The sequence below is a fragment of the Malaclemys terrapin genome, chromosome 4 (assembly GCF_027887155.1).
Source record: "Malaclemys terrapin pileata isolate rMalTer1 chromosome 4, rMalTer1.hap1, whole genome shotgun sequence".
NCBI classification, from domain to species: Eukaryota; Metazoa; Chordata; order Testudines; family Emydidae; genus Malaclemys; species Malaclemys terrapin.
In genome coordinates, this window is record NC_071508.1 from 143271187 (window position 1) to 143279692 (window position 8506).

Below are 8506 nucleotides of genomic sequence, written 5' to 3' on the forward strand. Positions count from 1 at the left end.
TTAAACAACTTAACTCTGCCTGTGCCAGCCTGGCTATGCCGCGTCTCTCATCGGCCACGTGAGGCTCCAGGGAGGGATAGATCGTGCCGGCCTCACTCACTCTACTGTGCAGCTTGAACTATTGAAATCGACGCGAGAGGCAGGCGCTGGGGAGGGCCGTGGGGAGAGCGAGGGCATGCATGTGGGCGTGAAGTCGATGGGCTGCTCATAGACCAACATACCACGCAGCGTGAATGGGTGGGGGAGTCAGGCACACCAGGATGAGTGCAGCAGAAAAACCCTGGGGCACATAAAGGGACATTAAAGTGGTCACCTGCTCACCCTCCATGGAGCTTTTCAGGCCTGTAGGCACTCTCGGAGACACAGGTCGCCAACCATCTAGGCAGCCATGGCTGCATTACCCGCTTTCCTAGGATATATCCTCACTATGAGGACTATACCAGCATTGCTACGTCAGCACAACTATGCTGCCATAACCCCGTAGCGTAGACGCAGCCTACACCAACAGGTCCAGGGCAGGAACGCCACCTCCCTGAGCAACGGTAGCAAGGTCGACAGACGCATTCTTCCGTCAGCAAAGCTGCGTCTACACTGGGAGTTAGGCTGGCATACCGACGTCGCTCAGGGGTGTGTGGATTGTTCACACCCCTGGCCCATGTAGCTGTAAGAGCTGTAAGAGGAGACCAGGCCACAGTCAAAGGGAGGAGGAGATACATTGCACCTTATTTTGTCCTTCAGCAAGATGAATTGGCGTTTCTCACTGATCTGGGCTCCTACCCTCACCTTCTCAAGGCCTTCTCCCCAGTGCCCGCGACAAGCAAAGAGCTACAGCACGCGGCCATCTGGCAATAGGCATAGCCTGTCATTCCATTTCAGGAGCCCGGACTCTACAAGCTGCTCGCTAGATCGGGGCCGTTTGCGTCATTCTCACACAGCGTAACTGATCAATAATAAGTGGCTGAACGTTTCCAGGAAGAGATCGTTGTCAGGCAGAGGTGGGTAAGAAAGGCTGCTGTTAACAGAATGACTTTCGCTCCCACAGATCTCTTTTTAATCCTTGTTGGCGGCACCATTCATTCCCATCAAAGAGCCAAGAATTGATTAGCAGCTGGAAGCTGGCACACCCACGCAGAGCGAGACACGGGCAGCGACGCTCGGAATGCGATCGCCACGTAGACACGTGCAGTAGCGTGACAAAGGAAAAAGTTGCACATGATTAGCTCCCCCGCACCCCTTTAAATATGACCCTCTCCACTTTAAAGCTGAGTTCTAAGTGCTACAGAAAAGGTATGCCCTCGGGGCCACTCCGATGGAGGAGAAAACCCCATTCAGAAAGCAGCACTGTATATCTGACATTTATTTTTCTCTCTAATAATTAGTTACACCAGTTAGAGAATGGATTGTAAAGGGATTTAAGCTACAGTATTTAAGGATCTACTGTATACTCGGCATTGCTGGCAGATTAAACTATCCACGCTGACTTATATTTATGGTTAAAGGCTGTTACTTTGCCTCACTCTCCAAAAGCTACAACGCAGGGAAGCAGTGGAATGTGGCAACAGGCCACTGGGCACACGGAAAAGGACATGAACACTGAAAAGGAACAGGGGGTTTCAAGAGAAAATCCTGAGTTTCCAATGAAGATTGACGTAAGAATTAAACACATCAAAACTAGACTCTCTAATGCCTTGGAAATTAAGTGATAATTTGCCTACCTACAGTTTCAAGAATAGAGCCAGTTAGGAAATTGTGCTATTTCCCCAGGAAAAAATTCAATGATAACAGGAAAAAAAAAATTTTGTTTTCTTTTTTTTATTTTTTTTATTTTTGCAGGGGGTGGGGAAGAGAAGGGTTTATTTGAGGAAAATCTGAACATTTAAAAAAAATTAAAGTGGAATTTTGTCATGAACCTTCAGTAGATAAAAAGTAGGGCTGTTGATTAATCGCAGTTAACTCATGCAATTAACTAAAAAAATTAATTGCACTTTTAATCGCACTGTTAAACAATAGAATGCCAATTGAAATTTATTAAATATTTGTGGATGTTTTTCTACATTTTCAGATATATTGATTTCAAGAATAAGTGGGCAGCATTATCTCCTGTAAATGTAAAAAACTTGTTTGAGCAATTGGCTGGACAAAAAGTAGGACTGAGTGGACTTGTAGGCTCTAAAGTTTTACATTGTTTTGTTTTGAGTGCAGTTATGTAACAAACAAACAAAACTCTATATTTGTAAGTTGCACTTTCATGATAAAGAGATTGCACTACAGTACATAAGGTGAATTGAAAAATTTGTTTATAATTTTTACAGTGCAAATATTTGTAATAAAAATAATAAAAAATAATAATATAAAGTGAGCACTGTACACTTTATATTCTGTGTTGTAATTAAAATCAATATATTTGAAAATGTAGAAAATATTCAAAACTATTTAAATAAATGGTATTCTACTATTAACAGTGCGAATAATCCCAATTAATTTTTTTAATTGTGCAATTAATTTTTTTAATCGCTTGACAGCCCTAACAAAAAGCCATTTTTCAGCCATTTGATTAAGACGTTTCAGCAAAAAAATTTGGCACAGCTGATTTCAGGCAGGGTGGAACTATTGTTGTCATGTTTAATACTACATGAGAGGAAGAGCTTGATTCTCGTGCAATGAAAGCCCTTGACACTGCTTTCACAATGTGAACAGACCTTAAAGTGGGTATGTAAAAGTAATTGACACTGACTTTAATGCCCCATACAGTGCCAGTGCTGCGTAAAGGGGCCGTAATGCAAATGAGAAACAGGCTTTCAAAATCCTACTCTATATTAGTGATGTAAATCGATCTAAGTTACGCTACTTAAGCTACGTAAGTTGCGTATCTCAAGTCGATGTAACTTACATCAACTTAATGCAGTGTCTACACCACACTATGTCAACGGAAGATGCTCTCCTGTCAAGATAGCTTCTGCCTCTCATTGAGGTGGATTAATTAAGTCAACAGGAGAGCACTCTCCCATCAACTTATTGTGTCTTCACCAGACCTGCTAAATCGATACCTGCTGCATCGATTGCAGCAGCGCCGATTTAGCCCGTGGTGTAGACAAGGCCAAAGTCTCTTGTTGGATGCAGCACAGAAGCGATCCTGCAGGAGTTAGATAATAGGGGCAATGGAAAGTGAAGTGACATACAACTACCAAAAGGAAACTAGTTTTTGGAGCCCTTCTCACAGACCAAAACAACCCTGATGAAAATTAATTTTAGCTTTACATAGCCCATTTCATTCCAAAGGATCCCAAGATGCTTTACAGAATGGGAATCACAGACACTTCTGGGGTGGGGTGACGCAGGCATTTCACCACATAGAGCAGGGGTGGGCAAACTACGGCCCACGGGCTAGATTCAGCCCACGAGCCCTTTTAAGCCGGCCTGCGAGCTCCCGTTGGGTAGCTGGGTCAGGGCCACACCACGCGGCTCGACCCTGCTCTGGTGCTCCAGCCGGGGCGCCGGGTCAGGGGCTGCACCACATAGCTTCCAGAAGCCACGCCATGGTCCTGCTTCAAAGGTCAGGGGCCGCTCCACTCCTAGGAGCTGGAGAAGGGACACACCACTGCTTCCAGGAGCCGCTTGAGGTAAGCGCCACTCGGAGCCTGCATCCCTGAGCCCCTCTCCATGCCCCAACCCTCTGCCCCAGGCCTGATCCCCCTCCGAACCAGTCAGTCCCAGCCCAGAGCACCCTCCTGAACCCCAAATCTCTCATCCCCAGCCCCACCCCAGAGCCCGCACCCCCAACCAGAGCCCTCACCCCCTTCCGCACCCCAACCCCAATTTTGCAAGCATTCATGACCTGCCATACAATTTCTGTTCCCCGATGTGGCCCTCAGGCCAAAAAGTTTGCCCACCCTTGGCATAGAGCAACATTGCACAACAGCTTAAGTGAAAAAAATAAAGAGGGATACCACAAGGAACTGAATGGAGGAGGAATCTGAGCAAACAGGACATAATCACTCACAGCTGGATAAGGCCCAGAGACTGGGCTGAGCCCACCCTCCAGAAGAATTCCATGGAAATGTTAATTGCTACAAATGAGAGACTGCCATCGCCTTTGATGGACAGTGTCCTTCACCCCAGGCCCTCTAAGGCCGTGTTAAGGCACCAGTTCTAGATTGGCCTGGAGGGAAGTATCAACACTCACATCATTTCCTGCAGCCCTCCTCTGGCCACATGCTGTCTCCTGCTAGCACTGGCCACTTTGGGGGATATACCAAGAAGGAATTTTGGGTTCCCCACACCACCTCCATGGGGCATTTGCCTCTGCCGGGGATCCCCAACCTTAGCTTAACCCAACAGAAGTGTCATAACCCCTGAATCTAGATGGGTCAGTTGACTTCAGCTTCCTTCTCCGTTCAGACGCCATTTGGAAATCCCTTGCAGGAGGGCATTATGGCAGTAAGGGCGAGTGTTTAAACAAACAGCGGCTAGAACATTTTGGCATTACTAACACGACTGTCACTTGTCCAAATGGACCTTGTTTCACCTCATTACTGGTACCTTTCAAAGAGGCAAAGATGTATTGACCATGGGAAGCTGGCACCGCCATGCAGCCTCCTTCAGCATCGAGGCCCAATGGGTGGCATTTGCAGCCACGCAACCTTCTGTAGCATTAAGAATCTGTTCACAGCCCAAATGGGAAGAATTCCTGCCCGTGCTGGAGCAGGTGTCCAGGAGACACAGCTTTCCCCTTCCCTGCCCTGAAGTTTCTGGGGGTTAATCCAACCCTCAGGGCACCCCTCACTTGTGCCCAAGTTCCAGGTTTTGCAGCAGCTGGGATACAACCAGGGAGCAGGAACATCCCAGTGAACACCTCCTGAGCTAGAGGTTCATGCGGGGATCTCAGTGCAGATCTTACTGAAAGGAAAGCACGGGGTAGGCACAGGAGATTGATATTGCCCCACTTTCAGTAGCATGTCAGCTACAGCCCAGTCAAACGACTCAAGTATCCCACCAGGTGCCAGCTGAGAGTTGGGGAGATAGGAGGACACCTCTCAACTGCAGGCGAGGGTCGTGCTGTTCACATTTAGCCCCAAGAGTGTCATAAGGTGCTTCAAGAGCCACAAATGCTCAGGACCTCGGATTTACATCTCATCTGAATGACAGCACCTCTAGCAGCATGGGAACCGTTAACAGCATGTTCAGAGGAGAACTCACCAGCACCTCGGACTGGAAACATCTGGCCTCTTCCATGATTGCTTTCCAAGCCACACAAGGACTCGGCCAGGTCTGACTGAGTATGGGCTCTGATGGGTCACAGAAGATGGTGGTATGGATGAAGGTTATTATTATTACTGAGACTAAGAGTAGAATGAAGTAATGGAGTATTCCCCTCTATTCGGCACTGGTGAGGCCACATCCAGAGTATTGCATCCAGTTTTGGGTCCCACACTACAGAAGGATGTGGATAAATTGGAGATAGTCCAGAGGAGGGCAACGAAAATGATTAGGGTGCTGGGGCACATGACTTACGAGGAGAGGCTGAGGGAACTGGGCTTATTTAGTCTGCAGAAGAGAAGAGTGAGGGGGGATTTGATAGCAGCCTTCAACTACCTGAAGGGGGGCTCCAAAGAGGATGGATCTAGACTGTTCTCAGTGGTGGCAGATGACAGAACAAGGAGCAATGGTCTCAAGTTGCAGTGGGGGAGGTCTAGGTTTGATATTAGGAAACACTATTTCACTAACCCTGGCTGGGATGATTTAGTTGGGGTTGGTCCTGCTTTGAGCAGGGGGTTGGACTAGATACCTCCTGAGGTCTCTTCCAACCCTATCTTCTATGATTCTATGAGTAGCGGGACAAGCAGTGATGCCACAACCCTAAGGTTCTATGGTGCTTATATGGCCCCCTCATCACTGCAGTATCTGAGTACCTTAATGTATTTATCCTCACAACACCCTTTGACAGGTTTCAGAGTAGCAGCCGTGTTAGTCTGTATACGCAAAAAGAACAGGAGTACTTGTGGCACCTTAGAGACTAACACATTTATTAGAGCATAAGCTTTCGTGGGCTACTGCCCACTTCTTTGGATGCATATAGAGTGGAACATATATTGAGGAGATATATATACACACATACAGAGAGCATAAACAGGTGGGAGTTGTCTTACCAACTCTGAGAGGCCAATTAAGTAAGAGAAATTTTTTTTGAAGTGATAATCAAGCTAGCCCAGTACAGACAGTTTGATAAGAAGTGTGAGAATACTTACAAGGGGAGATAGATTCAATGTTTGTAATGGCTCAGCCATTCCCAGTCCTTATTCAATCCTGAGTTGATTGTATGTAGTTTGCATATCAATTCCAGCTCAGCAGTCTCTCGTTGGAGTCTGTTTTTGAAGTTTTTCTGTTGTAAGATAGCCGCCCGCAGGTCTGTCATTGAATGGCTGGACAGGTTAAAGTGTTCTCAAACACCCTTTGAGGCAGGGCAGTGCTATTATCCCCATTGTACAGATGGGGAACTGAGGCATAGAGAGGCTAAGTGGCTTGCTCAGGGTCACACAGGAAGGCTGTGGTAGAGCAAAGACTTGAATCCAGGTCCTAGGCTAGTACCCTAATCACTGGACCATCCATCCCAGCCTTGAGAGGAATGATGGGCTGGACATCATTAATGATGAATCCTGGTCATGTGCCACCTGAGGCACATTGCACATACACTAAGAAGATTAAGGTTTTTACCAGTGTTGTTTAATTTGGCCCCGTCGTACATTCCAGATGGCTAGTGTACTTCATGTGCCAGCTATCCTGCATGTCTGGACCACTAATACCCTCGCTGATTAAGCAGGAGTTTGCTCTTAGTAAAATTAAACAACTAAGCATTTGAGTGCGACTCAGATCATGGCCATTGAAATGCACCGCCTGTGAGTTGGCTGGCCACCCAACACGATCTAGTAAGCACCAGACACACCACAGCATGCTGTACCTGCTTCAGTCACGCATCACTATTTCAAGCGATAGCGTAGGACAAAACGCCACAGCAGCATTTAAGACCATGCTTTGCTTAGTGTAGCACTTTCTGCAAGGGGCTGCATGTGATCATTTCCATGCTAAATAATGAACTATCAGGTTTCAAAATTCTGTGTGTTGAAGTATTATGTTGGGTGAGAAGCATAGTGTGAAAAATATTTTTACGGCAAAAATAACTAGTTCTACAGTAGATTAGCAGATGGCAACATTTGGCATATTACCTGTCCTCTCTCCTGTATGGGATATTCCCCAATAGATCCACCAGCTTCTATTTACTTATTTCTTTTAAAAAGGACCCATCTTCAGTGCCAATGGAACAAAGCTAATCTTTACCAGCTGAAGAACTACATTGGAATTTTCTCAAGATACAATTTAACATCAATTCCCCTTTCCTAAACCACTGTATTAGCCATAAGGTGACAATTCTAGACCTCATCTGGGACAGCATAAATAAGAAAACATCTTCTGTTGCCTTTTATGAGATTGATATGGTTTGAAATGAGTAAACCTCCATTCACCCTAGAAATAACTCTGCAAATCATTAGGGTCAGTGCTTCTGCATTTATCAAAATGAGCTTTTATCTGAATTTGCATCTCAAAAGGACAGCAAGTCAGTTTATCAATTTTAATTCGGGCATTGCTCTAGATATTGGAATAAATTTAGTAGCCAATCAAAGGCCTTCATTCAAAATACATCCATTGTAACCTGCTGGCTTGTTTAAAAATGCTCTCTCCCCACCTAGTTCCTACCTAAATGCCTATTACATTAATGTTTAAAATCCATTTAAGTTCATCATGGGTGGTTTTGTGAAAGGACACTGGTTTCATCATTGTAATTAGATGATTTATTGCCCCCTAGTGGTGACACATGCAGGATAGAGATGTTGTATGAAGCTGTGATTTAAATTGGATGATCCTTTCAGGAGTGTTTGAATGTGAAATAAAAGGTGGAATTATTAATACTATTAGAGAATAGTGCTATATACAAGCTACATATATACTGTGCTAGAATGTGGGATTAAGTAAAACTTGCTGACAGATTTATGCGGTGTCTGTCCCTATATACCTCTGTGGAAAAACAATATCGCCCAGTATGCGCTAAAATGGGACAACACATCTGTCTGGGTAGGCAAAGCCCTTTCTCAAGGTGCTGGGAGACCTTCCTGTGAATCTTTTAATAGGATCCTGTGATAAAAGAGACAACAGAAACAAAGCACCCTTTGTACGTTGAATGCATTTGAGGGAGCGAGCTCAGAAAGGTGGAACTTGGCCGAGTTAAGAGGTGCTTCCCTAGCACTTCATAAAACCCTAATATCAGCTTATTGGATTGTATATGTTACAGTGGAAATCGATGTAGGAAATTACTACAACTGTTTGATCAGTTGAATTCTAGCCAAGCGACCGCTCATGCTCACCACTGTAAAGAAGTGTGGTCTCACTAAGTAATTTCCATTTTCCAGGAAATGCGGTGAAATATTTTTGAAAAATTTAGAATTTTTTTTTGCAA